We start from the raw sequence: 27111 nt of genomic DNA, 5'->3' as shown, positions 1-27111 counted from the left end.
GTGCGCCGGTGGTGGGATGCGCTGCTACCCAGTGTGAGCGGGGACCCGCTCTCCCCGCGGCACTTAGAGAGGATAGCTGCTCTCTCCGGAGGAAGTTTTGGTGGTGTTTTTTGGGGGTTTCTTTTTTGCTCATTCTCTCTCATCACACGGTGGGGAGGGACAGGGCTGAAATCTCCTGCGAGTCGCGGGAACTTGCCGGTTTGGAGGGGAGCGGGTTGCACGACTTTCCCTCTCCCAGCCGAGTTGCGGCGCACAGGCGGCTTCTCTCTGCCCCCTAGCCTGGACGTACCGTCCCTTGGAGTGGGGTGGGCTAGCAAAAAAAATGTAAGAGGGATCAACAGACGTTTTGCGGCTACGGGATTTCCACCGCCGTGCCGCCCCCACCGAGCCGGGGTGTCCCCGGGGCTGCTCCGCGGTGCTCCACGGGCTGGGTGTGCAGCCGCTCCGCGTTCGGTATCTTCAGCCGCTGCTGCCCGCCAGTGGTAAGCGTCGATGGCACCCTTTGGTCGCGGCGGTGTCCCGCTTCCCTCGGCGGGGCCGGTAAAGAGGCTGCCCCCGCTGCCGGTCAGGGCCCGGCCCCCGGGCAGCGAGCCCGGCGGCGACTCGGCTGAGCCGTCGCTGCCTTCCCCGGGAAGATGCAGCAGAAGCGGGAGACGCCGCGCTGAGGAGCGGCGGAGCAATAGCGCCTGGAGCCGCGGGGCCGCTGGCCGGAGGGCGGTGGGGAGCTGGACGGGCTCGCTGCGGGGACTGCTCGGCCGCCGAGCCGCCGCCAGGTCCTTGAGCAGCAGCCCCCAGGCCCTCGCTTTCCAGCGGTGTGCGGTCAAAGAAGTGGGTGAAGTGAGCAGCTGCTTTTTGGAATGCAGTGGGTTCATGAGCCTCATCTTCATGGCCCTTCGCGGGGCGGGGGGACGACACGACACAAATCCAAAAAACCAAAACAACAACAACAACAACAAAGATCAGATCTGAATTCTTTGGGTGCTTCTTTTCGTTTGTACTAGTGCACGGCCACCGAGTCTCCGGAAACAGCTTAACCAGCCAGCCTTGAATTAGTTAAAGTTCCAAACGCATTGCTGCGGTCTGGGGAAGGTGCGCACGGGCTGGCTGCCGGGCTGGCTGCCAGGCTGGAGCAGCACAGTCGCGGCAGAGCCTGCAAGGGCTGGCAGGGCAAGCTCGGGACTATGAACTCCCCGGAAGCCAGGGCCACTTCTTTCATTTGTGCTTTTCAAGGGTGTTTCATGCCACGGGAGCTTATACTTACGACCGGCACATTTGAAATGCCTGTATGAATGGTACAGTAGTGATGTAGGGCGCTGGGACCAGCACTCGCCTGAACAATAATTAACGAAGCTTGTTATTGCTTGGGACAGTGGTGAAGCTTGCAGATGAATGGAAAGTTGTTAATTTCGCTATGAACTTCAGTTATATTGTATGTTTCAAACCTGTTAGGCTAATTTTTTTTTAGGTCTTTCCCCAAAGTAGTTTTATAAGCAAAGTTCTTGGAACTCTTTGCCATTTGTCTAAATTCTGAATGCATGTCTGAAGCATTTAATCATGTTTATTGTTTTCAGCCACTCAAACGGAATAAAAATTACTAATCGTTGATGAAGCTTATCTTGCAAGCTGTTTCACAGTATGTTTCCGTTGCAAGACACAGCCTGTGTTAAACGACTGATGATCATATTGTTTATTGTTCTTTCATTCCCCACCCTGACCCACCCCACCCCCCCCATAACACCGGCATCAATCTGTTCCTTACTATAGAATAATGGAAGAGCACGCTTTCACCAGTTGGTTTGGTATTTCTGCTCCTGTTTGAGATTTACATCTTTCATAATTGCTCTGAAGCTGTTTTTCATTGTGCTGAGAGCAGCTGATATATTTTAAAAGAAATTAAGGCACAAAGCTAAAAGTCACTTTCAGACTCTTGAAATGAAATTGTAGAGGAATTAGTGCTGGATTCACAGCCCTTACGTTTATTTCTTTAGGGAACACCTTCCTGAAACAGAAGATTCCTTGCCCCTTTGTCATTAGCACTTTGTTTCCTTGCAGATTTAAAATGCACTGTTCACGTTGGTCTAGAAGTTGAGATGCATTGTGTGGAATGTTTTGATGCAGATGCTGATCTTCGACTATAGCTCATAGTTGGCTTTGCTGCACTTGAGCAGTATCTGAGCACAGTGATGGAGGACACCATCATGTTTTCTTGTAGGATTACCTTTGGGACTTTAGTGACTGCACACATCAGTGGTTTCATCTTAGGAGGATTGAAATTGATTTTCTTCTTTTTATTATATTTTTTTTTTTTAGCTCAGCTAGTGAAAGGCCCTGTGCATGTCCTTTGACCCTTGGCTTCACATGATGAAGTGACACCCATAGTGGAAGATGTAGATTTGAAGTAGTGGCTTCAAAAGCAGAGACAGCAGAATGAACTCAGTCCTGGTGGTCAGCCTGCTCTGCTCTTTTGGCAAAGACAGATCTTTAAAGATATATGGGAAGACTCTTGCATAAATATCAATAATTTTAAGCCATGAACCTTCTGATTCTTTTTTAATACTTTCAAGGGGTCCTTGCTCAAGCAAAACACAGGGAGATTAACCTTTTCTCTCAGCCATAACAGGCCCATTTTTCTTTTAAATATTTCAGATTTCCTATTTTGGAAAGTAGTTTTGTTGAATTTAGCAACAGCCAAGCTCCCCAGTTAAATATTGGTTAGGTGGGAGAACCTCCATTTTTACAATTGTGTTTACATTTTAAAGTGATAGCAAATACTAGTGAAGGGGCCCAAGATCTTCTAGACTTTGTAGTTCAAATTAACTTTCCCAGTCAATATTTAGTCAAGGTCTTGATGGTTAAAGTTAACTGTCCAAGTCAATGTTTAGTCAAGGTAATGACTTGGGTTTTATAAACACTACCCAAGCATTCTTGCAAAATTAATCAGAGTTGCTAGATCACAATACATTTGCTCAGCCAATTACTTTGGAATAAAAGTGTGTTATTACTTGCTCTCTCATATGTCCTATTCTATTTGATATGATTTGAGTAGTGCTTGCCTTCAATGCTTCCGTGGCTCCATTCTTACAGTACTATTTCTGTATTTAAAGCATTTATCTGCCTGGTGGGTTTGTGAGGTAAGTCAGGCACCATCCTGATTTTATGGTTAGGAAGATGAAGTGCAAATATGCCAGGTGCTGGCTCCCAAAAGGAGGTGTAAGGCCTTGCAATGTGTAGTGCAGCAGCAGCAATATTTACTTGTGTAGTTCCAGGGAGGTCTTCCAGGAGCCTATGCTGGACACCCAGCTCCTCATACAGGGTGAAGGAAGAGCTGGGCCCTTCTGGTAAAGCAGTCATTGGATGAAATATGAAAGCAGGTTTGGTGGCTGGGACAAAGGGTTGAAATTAAGTACGTTGACATTGGTACTTACAGTGCAAGATTGAAGCATGTTGTGATCTGGGAAAGAACTGCAGTTCTCCATTTCTTGGGATCTTCATTATTCCAAGTTGTCACTTAAGTCTTTTTAACTGACACTGAAATCACAGCCTGGACTTCAGTTGTGCCAAGATTGAAGAAATTCTTCCCAGAAAGAGAGGCTGGCCATTGGAATGTGCTGCCCAGGGAGGTGGTGGAGTCACCACCACTGGAAGTGTTTAAAAAGAGACTGGATGAGGCACTTAGTGCCATGGTTTAGTTGATTAGATGGTGTTGGGTGTTTGGCTTGACGATTTCTGAGGCCTTTTCCAACCTGGTTAGTTCTGTATTCTGTTGTGGGTTTTTTGGATTTGTTTGTTTCTTTTTTTTCCCTTTCCTTTTCTTTTATGTTTGGTTTTAATTGTACCACTTGCAAATGCATTCCATGCAGTTACATGGGTATAAGAGTAGATAATCTGAACCTCAAGTGCTGTTCTGCAAATTTGCCAGCCTTTGTAAGGGAGTCCTTGACTTCATCAGCTGCCCTGTTTTATTCTGAGTATTTTGATACAGTAGAATGGAAAGCATATCTTCTACACCAAGTAATGAATCAGGTTGAAACATTTTCATCATTGCACTTGAACTTGTCACATAGAGGACCTGCTACTCTGTCTTTTGCCCATAACAATGCCTTTTGCCCAGTCTAGCTGCAGCAAAATTACATTTCATGGTGGTGGTTTAAGAATTTCATCCATGAGTCAATCCTCCATTTCTGTTTAAAGGCAGCAGAATTGCTACATATGTGAGTCAAGCCAATAGTGTGAGTTCCAGAAAGGCTAACCACGTTATGCTGTGTGCAGCCTCACTTTACGCAGCCATCCAACAGATTTCCAAGCACTACAGGTGCAAGGAGTGTTCATTGGCTTAACTGTGCTGTATGAAACTTCCCCCCCTTCTGTTTGCAAAGAGCTTTCCATTGTTTAAACAACAAACATTGTAAGAACTTGTGTAAAAATGGTTGTAGTGAAAAGTCTTTCCCTGTCTCTTTATTTCCAGTGGTTCAGTTGCACTCACAAATCCTCAGTCAGGATCTGCTGGTGCGAGCCTTGCTGGTGATGATGGGGTCTGCGCAACTGAGTTTCAGAGGTGGATCTGTTTCTGGATGTGTGCCATTCAGAAGACCCAGATCAGAGAGATGCCTGTCAGCTTTGTCTCTTAATCAGTGTATTGCTTTCTGAGGAGTTAGAGCAGAGCTGCTACCCTGGCATGACCAATTGTGTGTCTGTGCAGGTGCAGAAGCTGTAGGCTGTCATGTCCCTGCTTCAGAGGAAGCAGCTATCCAAGACCTAGCTGCTCGGACTCAGCTGTGTGTCCTAACCACATCCACACACAGTGGAGCATCAGAACTGCTGAAGGGCTACTTGTCACATCTTGCTCTGACTCAGTCCTCTTCATAGATATGTGAAGTTGTTGGCATGGTCTTATGGTCCTTGGAGGCACAAAGATTTACTTCAGTTGTTTATAGAATCAGAAGGGATGCTAACTGTGAGTAAGCTTTTAGAAAATGCAATGTTCCTGAGCGGGAGGAGCCTGCTGGGAAGCAGGCTCAGGGCAGAGTTTCCAGCCTGTAATCCTTTGTGCTTTGTACAGATAGTGCTGCTTCTGTCTCTCTGTTATTGTTGGTGTAATGAGGATGCAGGGATGGTTACTTTTCTTAAGGATATATACAATGTAAAAAAACAAAAAAGAAAAGGTAGGGCAGTGTAATACCTAAGTAGACAAAAGCACTGAATTTTGTCTCTCTCTGTGTATGGAATCATGCATGCATGTGTTACATACGTGCAAAGGTTTATTAGCCGCACTTTTCATTATACAAAGATTTTTCTGGTCTCCAGATACTGTCAGGCAGATACACGGAGAGATTTCCACACCCCCCCAAATAGTGATTACTCTTGTGGGTAGAAGAACATCAGTTTCCGGAGAGTCTTTGCAAATTCCCCAAGCCTGAAGGCAAATGAATAGAAATTTAGTGGACTACCTAGTTCTTGACACAGAATCCTCCACAGAGGAGCCTGACCTAATTTACATTGTATTGAGTCAAATAATCCTATCATGCACGTGTGCTTGCCATTTTGTTGTCTTTTAACAGGCATATTGCTGTCTTGCACAAACTTCAGATTTAGATGTTAGGCAATGCCCCTGTGGTTTTAGGAGGTGCTTTTTTCCTCAGCGAGTAGTTACTGGAGAATTACATTTAGAGGACGTTTGTGGAAAGGCAGACAATCAGGATGTTAATGCTAAGGCTGCTGGAGTTATTCCTACCTGAATGTATCATTGTTTAATACTGAGGGTAATCAGGAGTCCTCTAGTACATAGTGGTTCCATTATTACTCAAGCTAGAGCTGGAATCTCCCCAAAATGTGTTTTGTAGCAAAAAAAGCAGTAGAGGTATCTTTGTCAGCAGCGTGATGGTAGATGTGCTTTGCTATAGGTGATTGCTGCATTTGTCTTTGTAGGGTTGCTGATGATAAGTGGTGCTGAACGTATTTGTTGAGGCTGGCATGCTTTGAAGATAATTGGGAGCTGATTAGCATCCAGGCACTGCAGTTGTGGACTCTATAGCGATTCCTGGTGTGCAAGTCCCTCTTCTGGTGTTATTCTCTAGGCAGTAGGACCCATCAGCCTGTTTGTGTTAGGTCCAGTGATAGTCTGAAGTCTTAGCAGTCTTATCTGTCCATCCATGCATATTTATGTTTTGGAAAATAACTTCTTAAACCTGCAGAGTTTTATTCTTGGAAAGCTTAGGAAAGTTGTGGGTCTGCAGAAATTGCCACAGTTCTTTCATAGAATGGATTGGGTTGGAAGGAATCTTGAAGATCACTTAGTTCAACCTGCTCTGCCATGGGCAGACAGCTTCCACTAGACCAGGTTGCTTAAGGCCTCATCCAGCTTGGCCTTGAACACCTCCAGGGAGCAGGGGGCATCCACAACCTCCCTGGGCGACCTGTTCCAGTGTTTCATCACCCTCAGTGTAAAGAATTTCTTCCTAAAATCCACTCTGAATCTGCCCTCCTCAACACTTCCATCCATTCCCTCTTCTCCTGTCACTACAAGCCCTTGTAAGAAGTTCCTCTCCAGGTTTCTAGCAGACCCCCTTCAGGTACTGGAATGCTGCTCTAAGGTCTCCCTGAAGCAATGCTGAACAGCCCCAGCTCTCTTAGCCTATTCCCCTAGGGCAGGTTCTTCAGCTCCTTGATCATCTTTGTGGCTTTCTCTGGACCCACTCCAGCAGTTCTATGTCCCTTTAATTTTGGGGTCACCAGGGCTGGATGCAGAGCTGGAGGTGGGGTTCTCGTCAGAGCAAAGGGGCAGAATCCCCTCCCTGTTCCCCTGGTCACACTTCTGTCCCATCCTGCAAGGCAGAGAGGTGTGCTGCTTACTGGGTGCTCACACCAGGGATGTAACAGAGAGGCTGCCTGACCTTGCATATCCCACTGACTGTTTTCTCCTGCTGCTGTTTCATGTGGCCAGTTACCTGCAAACAGTTCATTGGTGTTTGAGTATCCCAGCAGCAGGACTCTTGCATTTGTGCAGTGCCACATTGCTTCATTTTGCTTAAATCTCTTTTGACAAGAGTTGTGTTTCCCCTTCAGAGTCTATCTCTTCTAAAGTACAGTGCTTAAAACTTTTTGGTTTTCCACTTGGAGATTGTTTTTGCCTTCACTTCCATTTTAGGACAGCTGAGCATAAAGCAACCCCTTTGAAGGGGTGAGTGATGAGTGAGTTAATGGGTTTGACAGTCCCCGTGTGGCTCTTCTTGTTTCGGATCTCTGCAAAATAAGAAAGATCTTCCTTCTTTTCTAGCTGTGGAACAAATCCTGTGAGGTTACACTTTTCTTGGACTGTGTGTGGTCAGCATGGGAGAAAAAAAAACAAATTAACATGCTGTAGAATGTTCTTAGCCCATGCTAATGCTATTTGAAACCAAAATAACTTCTTGAACAGATCCATTCCTAATTCTCACAGCATCATATAGCTGCAGTTTTTAATATCTGGCTCTAAGTTTCACAACATACTGAACTAGGAAGAAAATCCAGACTGAAGATGATTGGTTGTGAAACTTGGTTTTTTAAAAATACTGCATACTGACCAATAGTGGGTAGTAAGACTACCAGTTCATAAAACTTTAGAGTATTATAGAATCATAGAATTGTTAGGGTTGGAAGGGACCTCAAGGATCATCCAGTTCCACCTCCCCTGCTATGGGCAGGGACACCTCATACTACATCAGGCTGCTCACAGCCACATCCAGCCTGACCTTCAAAACCTCCAGGGATGAGGCTTCCACCACCTCCCTGGGTAGCCTGTTCCAGCATCTCACCACCCTCCTGGTGGAGAATTTCTTCCTAACATCCAATTTGAATCTACCCATTTCTAGTTTAATTTTATTCCCCCCAGTCCTGTCATTATCTGACACCCTAAAAAGTCCCTTGCCAGTGTTCTTATAGGCCCCCTTACGATACTGGATTTGAAATATTTACTTTCCAGCAAGTGCCTGAAGTTTGAAAACTGCAGTGGCTTTTGCAGTCTTGCTATGTTCAAGTCATCAGAAAATGTCTTTATTTTACATAGTCATCTGTTTCCATACCTGCACTCACACCATCTGCTGCTGGTTGAAAATTGAGTTACAAATGTACAGCTTAAGGTAGCTTCTTGAACCTTTGTCTGTTGTAATTGTGCCTACCAAAACCGATTTATCAATCCATTTAAATGAGACTACTGACATGTGTAGATTTATCTGAAGAATTTGCAAGTGCAAAGACTTCAAATGTATGCAAGGACAAGTGTAGAGTCTGGGAAAGTACAACCCCATGGACCATTATAGGTGGGGATTGACCTCTTGGAGAACAATGTATGGGAAAGGGACCTGGGGGTTCTGGTAGATAGAATGATGACCATGAGCCGGCAATGTGCCCTTGTGGCCAAAGGCATCCTGGGATGGATTAGAAGGGGTGTGGTGAGTAAATTGAGAGAGGTTCTCCTGCCCCTCTACTCTGCCCTGCTGAGGCTGCATCTGGACTGTTTTGTCCAATTCTGGGCCCCTCAGTTCAAGAAGGACCTCAGGGAACTGCTTGGAAGAGTCCAGCACAGAGCCACAAAGATTCTGAAGGCAGTGGAACATCTCTCTGCTGAGGAAAGGCTGAGGGAGCTGGGGTTCTTCAGCTTGGAGAAGAGGAGCCTGAGGGGTGACCTCATTCATGTTGATAAAGATGTACAGGGCAGTGTGGAAAGGACAGAGCCAGGCTCTGCTCAGTGATGTCCTATGATAGGACAAGGGGCAGTGGGTGTAAGCTGGAGCAGAGGAGGTTCCACAGGAACAGAAGGGAAAATTTTTTTGTTGTGAGGATGGCAGAGCCCTGGAGCAGGCTGCCCAGAGAGGTTGTGGAGTCTCCTTCTCTGGAGACTTTCAAAACCCACCTGAATGTGTTCCTGAATGACCTACTCTAGATGGTCCTGCTCTGGCAGGGGGGTTGGCCTGGAAGTCCCTTCCAACCCCTAACTTTCTGTGATTCTGTGAAAGATGCCCATTTGAACATGAAGAACTGGAATTATTTGGAATCCAATGGATGCCCTACACATTTCTTATTCTTCTTTTACATAACTGTCTTCTAGCCTGTTGGTAGTTTGGTTACTTAAGAATAGCAGGTATCATGTTGATTGTTTTATAATTTTTTTAAAAGTACTTGAAGTACCTAAGAGGAATAAAATGTAAGTGATCTCTACACACCATAGATTAAAAGAGTTTCCTGGGTACTTGAAATGTGACTCCTAATAAGCTGTGTTAAAATAGTCAAGAAAAAGAACACTTCTACTTGCTTAACCTTCATTGGACTTATATAGGTGCTTGAAGTATTTCCTGAGCTCAAGCCAGAATGAGGAGATCCAAGCCAGCAGGATTCAGTACTCATGCCGGAGCAGACTGTGTGTTAGTAATCTGACAGTGTTTCCAGGACCTGTCAGTCTCTGCCTGGAGCTTGGCCATAACAGTTCAGCTGACATGTGTTTTTTGCCAGATTAGCATGGAGTGGGTCACTGAATTGTCCCCTTATTGAGTTCATACCTTTCCTTTAATTCTCTTTCACAGTCATCTGTCATTATTGATGGAAAGGAAAGGAAAACTTGCTCTGTGTTTAGGATGATGATGAGTAATTTTTAACAGGTAGTTAACCTAAAGAATTTCAGGTTCAGCCTTGTCTTGATTGCTTTGTATAACCACAAACCAAATAATTTGTAACATAGGTATTTTGCTTGTTGCTGTGGTGGTGTAGGAGACTGATTTCTTGATCACAGAATGGTCCGGGTTGGAAGGGACCTCCAAAGATTGTTTAGTCAAACCAGCTCTGCAGTCAGCAGGGGCATCCTCAACTAGATCAGGTTGCCCAGAGCCCTGTTGAGCCTCACCTTGAATATCTCCAGGGATGGGGCCCCAACCACCTCTTCAGGCAACCTGTTCAAGTGTTCCACTACCCTCATGGTAGAGAACTTGTTCCTGACATCCAATCTCATTCTACGCCTCTCTAGATTGATGCCCTTGCCCCTCATCCTATCGCTGCAGGCCTTTGTAAACAGTTCCTCTGCAGTCTTCTTACAGCACCCTTTAGACACTGGAAGGCTGCTATTAGGTCTGCCCAGAGCCTTCTCTACTCCAGGCTGGGCAACCCCAGCTCCCTCAGCCTTGGTGTTTGCCTGTCCTTAAAGTTAAGGGTGATGAGCTGCTAATGCGCTGAGAGCTTGGACTTCCGTAGAGGATTCAGGGCTGGATTTCCCACCCAGCTACATGATTAACCCAAGCATAAAGGTAACTAGGAAAAAAAAAAGGCAAAATACTTTTAAACTTTAATGCACTCCAGCTAATACTCCTGAAATTCTACTGCTATTTAGTCCATCAGCAGTCAATGCAGTGAATATTTTATTAACATTTCAATTTCCTCTTCTATTCCTTTATGTAACAAAACACACAGTTAAGTTGGTTTCATTGTTGCTGCCTTTTATGTCAATTTCTTGAAGCTCTGAGGTGTATTAGCAAATCCAAACCTTTCAATGGCAGTATTGGATGACCTGTTAGATGGTCATGTCTTAACTTAACAGGCTGAGGGAGCTGGGGTTGTTCAGCCTGAAGCAGAGAAGACTCCAGGGAGACCTTAGAGCTGCCTTCCAATACCTGAAGGGATCCTACAGGAAGGCTGCAGTGGGACTATTTTCATAAGAGTGTCTAGCAATAGGACAAGGGGGAATGGTTTGAAGCTGAGGGAGAGTAGGGTTAGACTGGATCTTAAGAAGTTCTTCAGTACAAGGGTGGTGAGACTCTGGAATAGGCTGCCCAGGAAGGTTTTGGATGCTTCCTCTCTGGGAGTGTTGAAGGCCAGGTTGGATGAGGGTTTGAGCAGCCAAGTCTAGTTGAGAGGTGTCCCTGCCCATGGTGGGGAAGTTGGAGTAGATGATCTGTAAAGTCCCTTCTGACCTAAGCCATTCTAAGATTCTATGAAACTATAGGAGCCATAGTACTGATATCAAGGCTCTTCCCAGTAGGTGGAGGTTTCTTCCCCCTTTTTCATGTAATTAAGATTTTTCCCATGCTAGGATTTTCTTCCCTAAATGCATGCATTAGTAAGTGTGGTCAGTGTGGCACGGTAACACTGGCAGCATCGTTTGAAAATGTGAGGGCCCCTGTTTATTGTCTTGAAACACCTGGTAGATGATTGCAACAGGGACTCCCCTTTTTAATTACTCTCTAATTAATACAAAACAAATCAACAGGAATTGCTACTTCACACAGCATGTTGGCAGTTTGCTTAAGCTTAAAAGCAGTGGCAAAATGTCAGTGAGTTTCATAAAGATTATTTTCTGAATGGCTTTGTTTTGTGGCTGCTGAAGTAATGAAATCTGGGATTGTGGCTTCAGGACAGTTTTCCACCCGCCGTGGTGGCTTTCATATATTCAGGCCTAGTTTTCTTTCCTTTGAAAAACAAGAGGAATAAAATGTTGGAGAAGTTCTAAAGAGGATAACAAATTGAATTGACCACTTACTGTTCCTGGCACTCAAATTTTATGATCCTTACCTCCCTAGTGCCGGAGTGAGCTATTGAAAGCCCCGTGTGAGAGTTACAGCTGATGAAATGCGCTAAACTTCTTTCAAGTCAGAAGAGCTACACTGATTTACATCGAATGGGGGCTTGTCCGCTGTTGCTATGTTACGTTTGTAGCAAATGCTAATTGATTTTGGTACACACAGATCCTCAGAGAAAAGTGAGAATTGTTATTGAGTGAATCCCACTGTGCCAAGCTTCAGTTCCTGGATTTCGGTGCAGGATGATCCTGGAGAGGATGTGAAATCCTCTTTATGCTGTGAAACAGCCCTAGAAAAATAACTCCAGCACAGCCACAAAACAGGTCTGAGACTTCAGTACTCGTGATATTGGGTTTGACAAAGACCAGCAAGTGATCTTCATAAAGGAGCTCTGTTGGGGTTTTTTTTTTGGTGGCAGGACTGTTGATCCAACAAGCTACCTATGTGTGGATGTCCCTTTTGAATGCTGCATTTGTGTTTCGTTCTTGTGTAATGTTTCGTCTTGGGTAAGGTGAAGAGATGGCAGAGAGAGGACTCTCTATGGGCTAGTTCTGTCACTCAGTGTTCTTTAAGCCTAATTCATTAGCTTAGACAAGATGCCCAGCGCTGACAGCTAGAATTTAGGTGATAAGATTCCTGTTCTCAGTCGCTGAATTCTAGTTGCCTTGCACTTTCCAGGCAGCAGAAATCTGGGGGAGCAGACCATGTGCATCAAACATCAAAATACTGCTCAAGCCTCTGCAGAGAGCCAATGCTGTTCTTTATTGCAAAGATCATCTTTAGTTCAAACAACAGATTGCATATGACCCATAAACCTTGTGGGTGGCTGATTCTGCTAATCAGTATTTGCAGATGGAACTTTTTTGATGGAGATGGGAATTAATGCAGTGCAGAGAAGGAAAACAGCACAGGTTGCTGTCATTTGTTTTGTGGGTCCAATAACACAAGAATAAATTGTCTGAATGAATACAGTGTTGATTTTCTTCTCAGCGGTTGGAAATGAGTATAGAATTTGCACATAGACAATGAGGAAAGCAGCTGGCATATCCATTTTAGTGTCTGTCATGGGGCACCTCTGAGCTGGGTTTTTTTCTCACTTTGGTGGACTATGCTACACTGTTTTTGGCTGCTTCACAGTGATTATTTGTTTATATTATCATGGAATGATAGAATGGTTTGGGTTGGAAGAGACCTCCAAAGCTTATCTAGTCCAACCCCCCTGCACTTAGCAGGAAGATCCTCCACTAGATCAGGTTGCTCAGAGCTATGTTGAGCCTTGAATATCTCCAGGGATGAGGCCTCAACTAGCTCCCTGTGCAACCTCTTGCACTGTTCCAGCACTACCCTCATGGTGCAGAACTTGTTCCTAATATCCAATCTAAATCTTCTCTTCCCTCATTTTAAACCATCGCCCCCTTATTCTGTCACCTCAGGCCTTTGGAAACAGTCCTTCTTCAGCCTTTTTGTAGCCCACTTCAGGTACTGGAGGGTTACTATTAGGTCTCCCTGGAGCCTTCTCTTCTCCAAGATGAACAACCCCAGCTCCCTCAGCCTGCCCTCATAGCAGAGGTGCTCCAGTCCCCTGATCACTTTTGTGGCCCTCCTCTCCATCAAGTCCATGTTCTTTCTGTGTTGAAGGCTCCAGATGCAGTACTGCAGGTGAGGTCTCACCAGAGCAGAGTGAAGTGGCAGAATCCCCTCTCTGGACCTGCTGGCCACACTGCTTTTGCTGCAGCCCAGGATGCCATTGCCCTTTTGGGCTGCAAGTGCCCACTGTTGGCTTATGTCCTGCTTCTCACCCACCAGCACCCTCAAGTTCTTTTCTGCAGGGTTGCTCTCAATTCCATCATCCCCCAGTCTGTAATGAGATCTGTGGACATGCGTTTTCATGAGAGAGACCAACATTGGGATTCTTCCAAGACTGTCTTGTGTTTGATTTGTTAGGAGAACCAGGCATCAAGAAACCATCAGGAATTGTGTTAGTTTCTAAGAACTTAGGGTACCTATGGTTTCTTCTCCAAAACATGTTCAGGGGGTCAGTGTAGGCTTACTGTTGTATATTCAAACAATGCTGGACAAACCCAAACAAACTGGAACCAGGATTTCTGAGGATTTCCTTCCTGGTTCAGTCACAAATGCTGCAACTGTTAGGTTGTTAAGTTAGAATCAACAAGAACAGAAGTGGTTTGTGATAGCTCTGTAATAGCCAGCACCCTGTTAAGCTGTGCTGCCATCCAAAGAGATGGAGAGCTGGGTGAAGGGGAACTTCATGAAGTTCATAAGGTGTGCAGGGTCTTGCACCTGGGGAAGAATAACTGCAGGCACCAGTACATGTTAGGAAAGAGCAGCTCCATGGAGAAAGACCTTGGAGTCCTGGAGAGCAGTAAGTTCTCCATGGGACAGCAACGTGCCCTTATGGCCAAGAGAGCCAGTGGTATCCTGGGATGCATCAAGAGAAGTGTAGCCAGTAGGTCTAGGAAGGTCGTTGTTCCCCTCTACTCTGCCCTAATGCCCACACCTGGTTTGGGCTTCCCAGTGAGAGAGTGCAACAGAGAGCCATGAGGATGATTAGGGGACTTGAGCACCTCCCCTATGAAGTGAGACTGAGAGACCTGGGGCTGTTTAGTCTTGAGAAGGCTGAGAGGGGATATTATCAATGTCTATAAATACCTGAGGGGTGGGTGTCAAGTGGAGGGGGCCAAGTTCTTTTTGGTGGTATACAGTGATAAGGAACAATGGGTACAAGCTGGAACATAGAAGGTTTCACCTCAACGTAAGGAGAAACTTCTTTGCAGTGAGGGTGACAGAGCACTGGAATAGGCTGCCCAAAGAGGTTGTGGAGTCTACTTCTGTGAAGACTTTCAAAACTTGCCTGGATGCATTCCTGTGCATACTGTCCTGGGTGATCCTGCTTTGGCAGGGGGGTTGGACTGGATGATCTCTGGAGGTCCCTTGCAACCTCTAACATTTTATGATTCTGTTTCACATTAATAAATCAGTGCTCAAAAGTCCAGCCTAGAGTTACAGAAGATTGTTCTGCAAGTTTTGGTCAGTGCTGACATTTCTGTTGGACTGCATCCTTAACCAATTTAGTATCCCCTGCATGAGATAAGATGCAGACGTGATGACACAGTGTGTATTAATCTTGTTAAACTGTATGAGAGTCCTGATTGTTCCAGAAATTGCTTCCTGGAAGAGGTTGGCTACTCTGGGTGCATTAGGGAGAGCACATTGCTCAGTGGAATGAATTGTGTATTCAGATGGACTTCAGCTTGTGCTTCAATTGTAAGAATTGGAGAAAACCTTCTTGGCCTCCCTGGAAACTATGGTGGATGATGCCTGGAGGAACAGTTCCAATGCTTGGCGGTTAATAATGATGCTTTCAAGAGAAGCTTTTAGCAGAAGCACATAGGTTACAGAGCAATACAGAGAACAATGTATTTTTTTTGGTACTGTTTCTATGATGTTGAGCTCAAATCACTAATTAAGAGGAGAGCAATTTATAAGGATGATGTAAGAAAAAGAGTAAAGTGCTTCTCAATATTCATCTATTGCATATATTTTTTCCTGTTATCATAAGAGGTTGAGAAGTAGACATTGGAGGCTGCAATGCCTTGCAGCTTGTAGTAATAGATTTTCTTTAAATGAGAAATGCTGGGGCAATGGGTTGGGGAGGTGCCAGTGATCACTTTTAATGATTCCTAACACATCTCCCTGCAGTGATGGGAGAGGGGAAACTTCTTAGTGGTGGTGGGGCAGCTCAGCGTGTCTGCAGAGCTTTGGAAAGAGCTCTGGAGCTGGAGGAGTTATGGTCACTCATTCTGAGGAGCACAAACTGTGTAAATCAGAACTCATTCTGAGTAGCACAGACTTTGTAAACTGTGTAAATCAGACTACTGTAGCAGGGAAAAGATCTGACTAACCCATGGAGTACTGAACTAGGGACAGGATAGCTGGATGCTTCTGAGTGTGGAAGTCTGGGTGGGGTATGCGCTGTTTGGTCTGAATGAATCGAGGAGATTTGTTCTCTCCACTTCCTCAAAGGCTTTCTAAAGCTTGTAAAAAAGGCCTTTCTATTATATATGTAATATATCTATTACATAAGTTGCATAAAAGCTTTTTGTAAGAGTAGGAATCACTAATGGGCTCTGTCTTGTGTCTTCATAACAAAGTACCATACTTCAGAAATTTAAAGCCTTGAGTTTTGACACCCCAAACCCGGTGTTACTGACCCTGCCACCTCCAGTCTCACATGCCAAAGGATACCTTTTTGAAGGGAAGGAAGCCCATCACATCTAACTAGTGTTAGTAGTTAACTCTTCTGGTGTCTCTCAGAGATGCTCTTCCTGCCAGTAGGTTATCTTCCTATATTGCTGTTGAGTCAGTTGTGTGTAGGAATGTGTTAGGCTTAACAGAGAAAAATGTGAGTTGCCTTTGGTTTTACGCTGTGGTAAAAGAGACGTCCTCATGCTCTAGTTTGATACTTTTATGCTGTTGTTATGTAGCTGTAAATCTTACACACGAGGATTCTGTACCCTGGGGATTCCATTTTCCCCTGTACCCAAGTGAGCAGTGAAAAAGCTCTTCCTCTGTGATGAAAGCTGTAGGCCTGCGAGCACCACATTTGCTTCCAACTGCAGCACTGTCGTGGGCTGGAGGTAGGTAGGAAATATAGCACTGCTTTCTGAAATGGCCTTCAGAGCTTCCTAATTAGACATTTCCATTTTTTAACTCTGGTGACAGAGTTTAAATGTTACATATTAGCAATACCGCTTAAATTGATGAAGTGTAAAACTAGTGAAATGGGTTAGAGGGAAAGGAAGTGAAAATATTATGAACCATATGCCTTAATTTATGTCTTCTTGGAAAATTTGTCTAATGAAATGAGGTATTTGAACTAATTCAGCTTGCAATATTCAATAAAAGGTACAGGAGGAATGCTGGGATGATCTTGCTTTTAACATAGTAAATAAAATGCAACTCCTGTTTTGTTCAGGGGAGGAACCTCAGGTCCCGTTGTGCTGATATCCACATGAGATCAAGACCAGATTTTTGGTCCTTCCTACGGACAGGGTTACAGCATCAAGTTTAATTGAGTGGCTGTGGCAGCAGTTTCTGCTATGTTCTTTGTGACTCTAAATAGAATCATAGATTGGTTTGGGTTGGAAGGGACCTCCAGAGGTCATTTAGTCCAACCCCCCTGCAGGCAGTAGGGACATCCTCCACTAGATCAAGTTGCTCAGAGCCCTGTTGAGCCTGACCTTGAATATCTCCAAAGATGAAACCTCAACTAACTCCCTGGGCAACCTGTCCCAGTGCTCCACCAACCTCATGGTGAAAAACTTCATCCTAACATCCTACCTAAGTCTCCTCTCATTTCAAACCGTTGCCCCTCATCCTATCACTACAGACCTTTGTAAACAGTCTCTTTCCAGTCTTTTTGCCAATAAAGGCAAATGAGATGCATGTTCTTCACATTTGTTCTTAATCCCAGTACCATGAGTTAGCTCTCCTTTCCTCCCAGCTCCTTATCTGGACACAGCACCTCTCACAAATGAATTACTCTCTCCATCCACTCTAATTGAGAGAGTGATTGCCCATTGGAATGGGCTGCCCAGGGAGGTGGTGGAGTCGCCATCACTGGAGGTGTTTAGGAGGAGACTTGATGGGGTGCTTGGTGCCACAGGTTTAGTTGATTAGATGGTGTTGGATGATGGGTTGGACACAATGATCTTGAAGGTCTTTTCCAACCTGGTCTGGTCCATTCCATTCCAATTTTCCTCTTCTCCTGAAGCCATTTTTGCCTCTTGCCTCCCAGGCTAGACCTCCCAAATCCTTCATTATTAAAAAGCAATCACAGATTTTTCTCTTTCTGCTTCTAGTGGTACAAGACCTTGAATTGAAGTATATTCCTGTCTTCTCTGGCCTGATTCTTGTACCTTCCACCTTCAAACCCAGAAGCTTGCTGGGTGCTTTAACAGAAAGACGAACCTCTTGTTGTCAGTTCCACTCTTTTGTGCCATTTCAGTTCAGAGCAGTAACTACAGGGATGTCTCTTTTTCCAGGACAGTGTTTGTAGGGATGTACGTGCACAGCCTAGTTCCTTCTGGAGGCTGGAAGCGGGGGGTGATAGTGTAGAGGGGTTTTAGTATGAAGGAAGAGTCACTGGGTATGTAAAATACGATGTAATGTTTTGGTTTAGGGAGTTTTGGGTTGGAGTTTTTTGGTTGTCTGGGTTTGCTTTTTCGGTTGGTTCATTTCTGTTGGCTTTTCTTAGGAGAAAAACAGATCCATGGCAGAAAGGCCAAATCTTACTCCCAGTTTCCAAACCCAGAAAGCCTTTGAAATGTACCTTCAGGATGATTACTTAACATGGTCAAAACACAATGTTTTCCTACAGTTGAAAACTTGGATGTGATCCAGTTCATTCTGCTTCCTTCATGTCCTGAAAATCACCCTCAAGCAGACACCCTTGACATGTAAAATTGTAGCCTCAACAGTTAAAAATCTGGCAAAGTTGCAAGCAATTGAAAGGAGGTTCTTACAGTGGGAAGTGCCAGCACACCTTAATCATAGGTGGTGCTTCCTGCCCTAGCTTTGAGGAGAGAACATTTGCATAGGTAACTTATTTAAAGGGAATTATTTAGCAATGTTTCTGCTCATAGCAGCATCGTAAATTAATTGCTTGAGCTTTTCAGTAGCATGTCTGACCCTGAGATCAAAGATTTAAGAGGGAGTTGGAAGTGTTGTGTACTCATTAAGGTGTTCTGTCTCTGGTTGTTTCAGTCAACCACAAGAAGACAGCACAAGCGATAGGCAGTATTTAATAGAATCATAGAATGGTTTGGGTTGGAAGGGACCTCCTAAGGTTATTTAGTCCAATCCCCCTGCACTGAGCAGGGACATGCTCCACTAGATCAGGTTGCTCAGAGATATGTTGAGCCTGACCTTGAATATCTCCAGGGATGGGGCCTCAACTGCCTCCGTGGGCAACCTGTTACAGTGTTCCAGCACTCTCATGGTGCAGAAATTATTCCTAACATCCAATCTATATCTTCTCCTCTCTAGTTTCAGACCATTGCCTCTTGTGCTCTCACTGCAAGCCTTTGCAAACAGTCCCTCTGCAGCCTTTACGTAGTCCTCTTCAGGTACTGAAAGGCTGCTTTTAGCTCTCCCTGGAGCCTTCTCTTCTCCAGGCCGAACAGCCCCAGATCCCTCAGCCTGCCCTTGTAGCAGAGGTGCTTCTGCCCCCTCTTCATTTGTGTGGCTGATGACTTCTGTGAGGTAGAGTGCCAAGGGACATTGATACCAAGAGTCCTGTTGACCACGCTGCTGTTTGGGCTGTGCTGAGAAGAGGGCATGTAATGTGAGGACTTTGGAAAATGTCTTCTCCAAGCCAAGCGTTGCCACTTTTCAGGCTGGGGTGGCAGTTTCAAGGCTGACCTCTGAAGTGCTTTCTATACATTTTACTTTTGATATTTACATAAAGAAACATTTCTCCCCCACAAGGGTTGGGCAAGGCAATGGTGGAGTCCCCATCCCTGGAGGGATTTCAAAACCATGGAGATGTGGTGCTGAGGGACATGGTTTAGTGGTGACCTGGCAGTGCTGGGTTAAGAGCTGGACTCAGTGATCTGCAATGCTTCTTTCAGCCCAAATAATTCCCTAATTGTGATTCTGTGAAAAATTGTTTCGCTTGAGAGGTGATTGAGAGCTTCTGAAGGAGAAGGAATGCAGCACATGGAGTCACAGCTTTTGGGCAGATTCAGATGCTTTGCCTTTTGTATTTGTTTCACAGTTCTACCAAACTACTCTGTGGTGCTTTATTAGAGTTTTCATACCAATCAGTATGTATATAGCAAGGATACAGTAAATGTATCTTCTGCCTCTTAATACCAGTATTGACTGCTGACTGCACTTTCCAGGAGTGTATAAAAATGCCTCCACCTCTTGTCTTTTGGATACAGGAAAATCATGGTGGCTTTAATAGTTAGAATCATAGAATTGTTAGAGTTGGGAGGGACCTCAAGGATCATCTAGTTTCAACCCCCCTGCCATGGGCAGGGACACCTTACACTACATCAGATTGCTCACAGCCACATCCAGCCTGGCCTTCAAAACCTCCAGGGATGGGGCTTCCACCACCTCCCTGGGCAACCTGTTCCAATGTGTGACCACCCTCATGGGGAAGAACTTCTTTCTAACATCCAAGCTGAATCTACCCATTTCCAGCTTTTTTCCATTCCCCCTAGTCCTATACCTGACACCCTGAAGAGTCCCTCCCCAGCTTTCTTGTTCTAGTTCTACATATCTGAAGCTTTTTGCTTAGGTAAATGAATTTGGGACGTGGTGTTGGAATTTAGGAGGAGGAAGATGTATGAATAAAAATAATATTAATAATATTAATCTTTTGGGGCCCTCACTAGGGAACTCAAGAGATGCAGAGAGTAGGTTTCAAGGGATGCAAATACTAGGTCAGTGAGTGGAATGTCATCCTTCAAAAGATTATGAAATGCAAGGACTGTGATAGAAGTGTTATGCACTTCAAGGTATCTGAGTGACAAAGAAAGCTTGTAGTTCATGGAATTATGTCTACGAGTCTTTTAATACACCCAGGTTGTTCTTTATCGCCTATGGAGCATTGCAGAATTTGTTTCCCTGGAGGTGTCTGAAGTAAGGCTAGAAAAATCCTACCTGATCTTTAATAATCCCTCACGTGCATGGTAATACTCCAGAACTGTACTATCATTGTATAATTTACACTTAAATCCTTTCATCTCTGTACTTTCACCCTCCAAAAGAAGTCATTTTTAGTGTTATAGGGAGCCAGTGACTTCATGCTTGAAATACCTTAGTCCTGTTGCCAGCTTAGGCTCACCTGCTTAGACTGATTTATTTTGGGGTTGGTTGGGTTGGGTTTGGTTTTGTTTTTTAACAGAGAGTAGGACTGAGAAGTACATTTCTCCCATTATAGTTAAGAGATTCAGGAAGTAATTTGCAGAGCTGGAAACAATGAATCTCATCAAATAAAAGCATTGCCTAGGTAATTCATAAGGAAGATAAACTTGTATTGTTTAGCTTGCACATTCTGCTCTTATTTGTAGGCCATATATTGCTCTCCTGTGCTCTCCACCATTAAGTGGTAATGTTACAGAATCACAGAACTAACCAGGTTGGAAAAGACTTTCAAAATCATCAAGTCCAACCTATCGCCCAGCACCATCTAATCAAATGAACCATGGCACTAAGTGCCTCATCCTGTCTTAGTTTAAACACTTCCAGGGATGGTGACTCCACCACCTCCCTGGGCAGCACATTCCAATGGCCAGTCTCTCTTTCTGTGAAGAATTTCTTCCTCACATCCAGCCTAAACCTCCCCTGGCACAGCTTGAGACTGTGTCCTCTTGTTCTGTCTCTGTTTGCCTGCGAGAAGTGACCAACCCCCACCTGGCTACAACCTCCCTTCAGGTAGTTGTAGAGGGCAATAAAGTCTCCCCTGAGCCTCCTCTTCTCCAGGCTAAACACCCCCAGTTCCCTCAGCCTCTCCTCACAGGGCTGTGCTCCAGACTCCTCCCCAGCTTTGTTGCTCTCTATCGCTGGACATGTTCCAGCATCTCAACATCTTTCTTAAACTGAGGGGCCCAGAACTGGACACAGGACTCAAGGTGTGGCCAATTGCATTAGTGAAAAAACACTGCTGCAACTTTGTCTTTTGAAGACACACACAAATCGAGACAGTGTGTTTCACTGAATTATGAAGAACTGCTTGATGTGTTTGTGACTGCTCACTTAGTTACTGCTCTCAGTGTTCCACGTAAGGGTTTAATCACTGTGCTGCATCTCCTCGAGTTTGCGAGGGCTGGCGCGAAGCAGCGAAGGGACAAAAGCAAAATGACTGGCAGTTAAGTGTTTCAGTCAGTCAAGATACTGATTTATTTCTTTGAGGAGGAGTGTAAAGGAAATGACAATGGTGCTTTTTCTTTTTTTTTGTACCTGATGCACTGAATAGTCGTCAGTTAAACTGCAGAGTTCAAGTTGAAATGGTTCTTGAGGAAAGAAAAAAGCCATTGGAGTGTGTCTCAGTCATCCACACTGCACGCAGTCTTTTTGAGGCTTGTGATGTTCAGAATGTCCTGAAAAGGCAGCACAAAGGCTGGTCTGGAATCCTTTCACTTAAGAGGGTTTTCATCACAAAAGAAGCTATATGAAGAATTAGACCACAAGGTGTTAGTAATTCTTTGTTGTCTGCCTAGTTGGTATACTGCAGCTGCAGAGTTCTTACCTGTCTTCATTCTGACGGGGAAAACTGCTCCTTTACAGCTTCCAAATAAATTAGTACTCAGATGACACCTCAGATAACATCTGAGGACTGAAGGGGGTTAAAGGAGAGCTGGGAAGGGACTTTTAACAAGGGCTGTAGTGACAGAATGAGGAGGAATGGCTTTAAGATGGAAGAGGGCAGATTTAGACTGGAGATTGGGAAGAAATTCTTTATAGTGAGAGTGGTGAGACACTGGAACAGGTTGCTCAGGGAGAGGTTGTTGATGTCCCCTCCCTAGAGGTGTTCAAGGCTAGGTTGGATGGGGTCTATGGAAAGTGTACCTGCCCATGGCAGGGGGTTTGGAACTAGATGATCTTTCAAGGTTGCTTCCAGCCCCAGACCATTCTGTGAATCCATGAATTCAGGATGCTGATACTGCAGAATGTGTAAGCCGGAATGACACTTGTCTACCAAATGAGTCTCAGGTCTTTGGAACAGAGTAGGTGGTTTGAATATTTGTGAGAATGGATCCTTTTTGGAGTACAAAGTATGACTGCAAGCAAAAAAAAAATAGGGGTAAAAACGTTGGCTCATTATATCTCTGCTTTCAAAGTATACATGGGTGTGCTTGAGATAGCAGCAGCTGCATTGGAAGTTTTCATGGGCCACTTTGATGGAATAGAAACCATGTCATTTTACATTTCTCTTCCTTCTTTGGCTGAACTTTGGTAACAATACTATAATTATTTTTTTTCCTTACCTGAAAATACTGTTTTTAAGTTGAAAAAAAGAAATTCCATTTCTAGATAGTAAATGTTCTGTAGCAAACCAGGCAGCATTAGAGGGTACTTAGAAGATGCATAAAATTCAGCCCAAGTTTTTTGCTAATGGTATATCATCACTTTTCTTCCCCAGCTCTGTATTCCATCGGAGATATAAAATCCAGAGGAAGCAAGCAGATAGTTTTGAATGAAATGAGGTCTTTCTAAGACTTTAAACCTCTAGAGCCCACTGAAAACTTGTGCTCAACAATCATTGCTTTTACAGCAAGAAAGATACCTTACCTATCAAGAAATTGCTTTAGGAGGGTATTCCCTAGAAAGCCTGCTACAGCCTAGCTTACATTTCTTATTCTTTTGCTAACCTAAATCCTGAGGTTTTCAAAGAGTTTTATAAATGTATGCAGTAAAGTTTGATGAAAACATGGCTACATAAAGACAAGAAAAAAAATAGAACTACTCCACGAAGCAGCTTTCATTGCTGACTATAGAGAAACTTGACACTATCTGATGGAAAACTGCATGGCTGAATCTGCAGCTACAGAGTGAGAAGAGGTGATTTGCCTCTTGGTCAGAGGAGAAATTTCCAGGCTTGCTGCTGAATGCACTCTGGGGAAGTGAAGGCATCTGCAGGATGCGATGATAAAACCAGCCCTTACTATTGCTGCGGCTGGATGGCAAAGGAGAAGCCCCATTTCACTTCCTCATGATACTGATTTCTGGATGGTTTATGCATGTTGTATGTGCTGCATCCAGATGAATTGGTATTTCTTTTGCTAACACCCATTAAGACACAGATTTTGAGATCTCTTTTGCAGGAGACGTACCAGATACAGTGATAGATGTATGATCATGGTAGGCTTGGAGGATGATGGAGATGAGAAAATGTGCTGTGGGCAGGAAACTGAGCCACTTTAGCATTCCTTTTCCCTCCTATCGTTTTTTTTCTGAGCTAACAGTCCATTCAGTCTGAATACAGATCTATTCTTAATGTGTGGAACTGCATTATTTAGCCCACCACTGCAAGCCAGATTGTTATCCCTGGAGATTAAATTGCTAACTTGATTTAGCAGAGCTTTGTTAATCTAGAATTTCACGTATATCTTCCCTTGCATCTGTCCCATTGTAGGTCCTTTGTGCTTATTAAGTATGATTTTGACACAAAGACACAAATACACACTAATAGCAGCTATTTAGCTCTCCTCAGTGCTTGGGAGAAAGCTGTCGAGGAGATTCGTGTTTTGTAAGAAGCAGTTAGAACTTGCTATTAAGTCCTGTAGTGCCTGTGTTCGCACCACATCGATCCTTTAGAAGTGAGACACTGAAGAAGCAGATCTCTATTATGCTCCTTGGCTGTGAGTAATTACTGAGAAATACAGAAAAGAAGACCCGAGTGTTTTATTCATAATCTACTTAGTGGCTGCATTCCTTACTCAGACACGTTTTGAATACCATTTGCTAGAAGGACCAGTTGAATACACAACCAACTGCTGGCTAAAAAAGATCTGCAGTGGGTAAAAATACGGTGAGGTGTGCTTGCTGAGCGAGATCAGATAGTCCCCTGGAAGATTATGGGTAAGGATTACATAAAAGAGAGGTTTTGCACGTCTGGAATGTGGGTTGTTTTTTTCCCTACAGTATCTATTTCCATTTTCTGTGAAATGACTTTCAATATTGGGGTTATTTCACATTTTGTTATAATCTCTTGGATGGAGATCAGATTTGAGGTTTACAGTCTGAAAATGGGTTGAAACGCTTCCTGATGGTATCTGGAATATTTGCAAGGTTTTAGCAGCTGATATGGTGCAGATGAGTGCATAATACAAATAATAGCATTTATTATCTATATTGCAATCCCATTCCCCAGAATTGAGGAGGTGGATTGGGGCACTCCTTCCTTTCAGTTTCTCCCAGTGGTGCCAGGCAGTGTATAAAAGAGGGGAAAAAACCCTCAAATTATGTTTTAGAATGCTTGATAGTAGAGACAGTAGCAGTGCTCTGCTGGGGAAATACCAGAATGATGCGACTCTGGTTATCAGCTAGTCAGTGGTGTCAGTACTCAGATACTGACATCTTCTATCCCTTTCTTTCATTAAATAGCACCATAAAAGATGTATTTGAGGTGGAATTTTTACAGCAGAGATTTAACTTCGGAGAACTGTGGCACTGCTTTAGGAGGGCAGCCTGAAACCCTTCCGCAAAGGCGCTCGTTTGGCAGGAAAGTGTGGTGATTGTAGATAGAGAGGGTCAGAAATGGGCTGAGTGGGAGTTGGTGGTAGTTTAAAAATATTACTTGTGATAAAAATGGTAATCCTGGTATGCATGCTTCTGAATCAAGCAGAGACGTGATGGAAGAGGCCACTAAAGCAGTTTTTGCACTAGCATTTTGGATTATGGATGGAACAAGACTGAAATTCACAGGCAAGAAGCTGTATTAACTGTCATGTGAGATGACAGGTCACAGACAGGCCATGTGATTTTTACATGTTGTGCTGAGCCTGGTCACTCAGTACTGTCTTGAAAGAGGGAGGGGAACCTCTTAGCTTAATATTGTCTTCAAGCAGTGCGCTCAGTAGAGCTTTGCAGGTTGAGTTCTTCATCATATTAGAATATGTTTTTCAATGCAATGCATATATACATATTCAGCCTGCAGAGGAAAAGGTGCTGGGGAGACCTTATAGCAGCCTTCCAGTACCTGAAGATACCTGAAGGGGGACTACAGAGAAGGGACTTTTAACAAGGGCTGGTAGTGATAGGATGAGTCAATGGCTTAAAGCTGGAAGAGGAGAGATGTAGACTGGAGAACAGAATGAAATTCTTCACAGTGAGGGTGGTGAGACACTGGAACAGGTTGCCCAGGGAGGTTGTGGGTGCCCCTTCCCTGGAGGTGTTAAGTCCAGGTTGGATGAAACCTTGAGCAACCTGGGCTAGCGGAGGTCACAGGATCAGAGGATGTTAGGGGTTGGAAGGGACCTCAGGAGATACAGAATACAGAATTAACCAGGTTGGAAAAGACCTTCAAGATCATTGAGTCCAGCCTACCACCAAACACCATCTAATCAACTAAACCATGGCATTAAGTGCCTCATCCTGTCTCTTCTTAAACATCTCCAGGGATGGTGATTCCACCACCTCCCTGGGCAGCACATTCCAATGGCCAATTTCTCTGTCTTTGAAGAACTTCTTCCTCACATCCAACCTAAACCTCTCCTGGCACAGCTTGAGACTATCCGCTCTTGTTCTGCTGCTGGTTGCCTGGGAGAAGAGACCAACCCCCACCTGGTGACAACTTCCCTTCAGGTAGTTGTAGACAGCAATAAGATCTCCCCTGAGCCTCTTCTTCTCCAGGCTAAGCAACCCCAGCTCCCTCAGGCTCTCCTTGTGAGGAGGGATGTGCTCCAAACCCCTTTCCAGCTTTGTTGCCCTTCTGAAGGCACATTCCAGCATCTCAACATCTTTCTTGAATGGAGTGGCCCAGAACTGGACACAGGACTCAAGGTGTGGCAAAGAAGGTGTTGAGTACCTCTGCCTTTTCCTCATCTTTTGTTATTATATTCCCCTCCATGTCCATTAGGGAGTGGAGGTTGTCCTTGCTCCTTCTCTTGCCATTAATATATTTATAAAAGCATTTTTTGTGGTCCTTCACAGCAGTGGCCAGTCTAAGCTCTAAATGTGCTTTTGCCTCTCTAATTTTTTCCTACGTGACCTAGCAACATCCTTAAACATTTCCTCGGTTACCTCTCCTTTTTTCCAAAGATGATACAGCCTCTTTTTTCCCTTAATTAATTCAGAAGCTCATTGCCCATCCAGGCTGGCCTCTGCCCCAGCAGCTCATCTTCCAGCACATTGGCACAGCCTGTTCCTGCACCTTCAAGAGTTCTTTCTTGAAGCAGGTCCAGCCCTCCTGGATCTCTTTGTTTTTAAGGGCTGTTTCCCAAGGTACCTTCTGAGTTAGTTCTTTGAGTAACCTGAAGTCCACCCTCCAGAAGTCCAGAGTGGAGGTTTTGTGGCTGCCCCTCTTAGCTTGACTGCATATTGAACACTCAGTTATCTCATGGTCACTGCACCCCAGACAGCCTCCAACCACCACATTTCCCACCAGCCCTTCTCTGTTTGTAAAAAGAAGGTCAAGCAAAGCCTTACCCCTGGTAGGCTCACACAGCACCTGGGATAAGAAGCTATCCTCCATACACTCTAAGAATCTTCTAGACTGCCTCCTCTCTGCTGTGTCAAGTTCCCAGCAGATATCAGGCAGGTTAAAGTCACCCATAAGAACAAGGTCTGGTGATCTTGAGACAGCCTCTAGCTGCCTATAGAATAATTCATCAACCTCTTCATCCTGGTTGGGTGGTCTATAACAGACTCCAACCAGGATGTCAGCCTTGTTGGCCTTCTTGCTAATTCTCACCCACAGGCACTCAACTTGATCATCCTTGATCTCTAGTTCCATGGCATCAGAGCCTCCCTGATGTACAGGGCCACCCCTCCACCCCTTTTCCCTCACCTGTCTCTCCTGAAGAGCCTGTGGCCATCA

At 44.6% G+C, this 27111-nt stretch overlaps 1 protein-coding gene across 8 annotated transcripts in view; it reads left to right on the top strand.

The window, feature by feature from the left end:
* DAB1 (DAB adaptor protein 1) overlaps window positions 1–27111 on the top strand; it is a 539237-nt gene that overhangs the window by 336626 nt on the left and 175500 nt on the right. Inside the window, exon 1 of one of the 8 annotated variants that reach the window (XM_068140692.1) lies at window positions 1593–1633. The exons of the other annotated variants lie outside the window; for them this stretch is intronic. The gene's annotated coding sequence lies outside the window, so the exon portion shown is untranslated. Of the gene's footprint in view, window positions 1–1592; window positions 1634–27111 lie in introns of those variants that run through there. 8 annotated transcript variants of the gene reach the window in all.

This window comes from Melanerpes formicivorus, unplaced genomic scaffold, assembly GCF_026170545.1.
Source record: "Melanerpes formicivorus ecotype bairdi unplaced genomic scaffold, bMelFor1.0.p_v2 SCAF_7, whole genome shotgun sequence".
Taxonomy (NCBI): Eukaryota; Metazoa; Chordata; class Aves; order Piciformes; family Picidae; genus Melanerpes; species Melanerpes formicivorus.
Note: the sequence above shows the minus strand (reverse complement) of the source record. Positions and strands in the feature narration are given on the sequence as shown.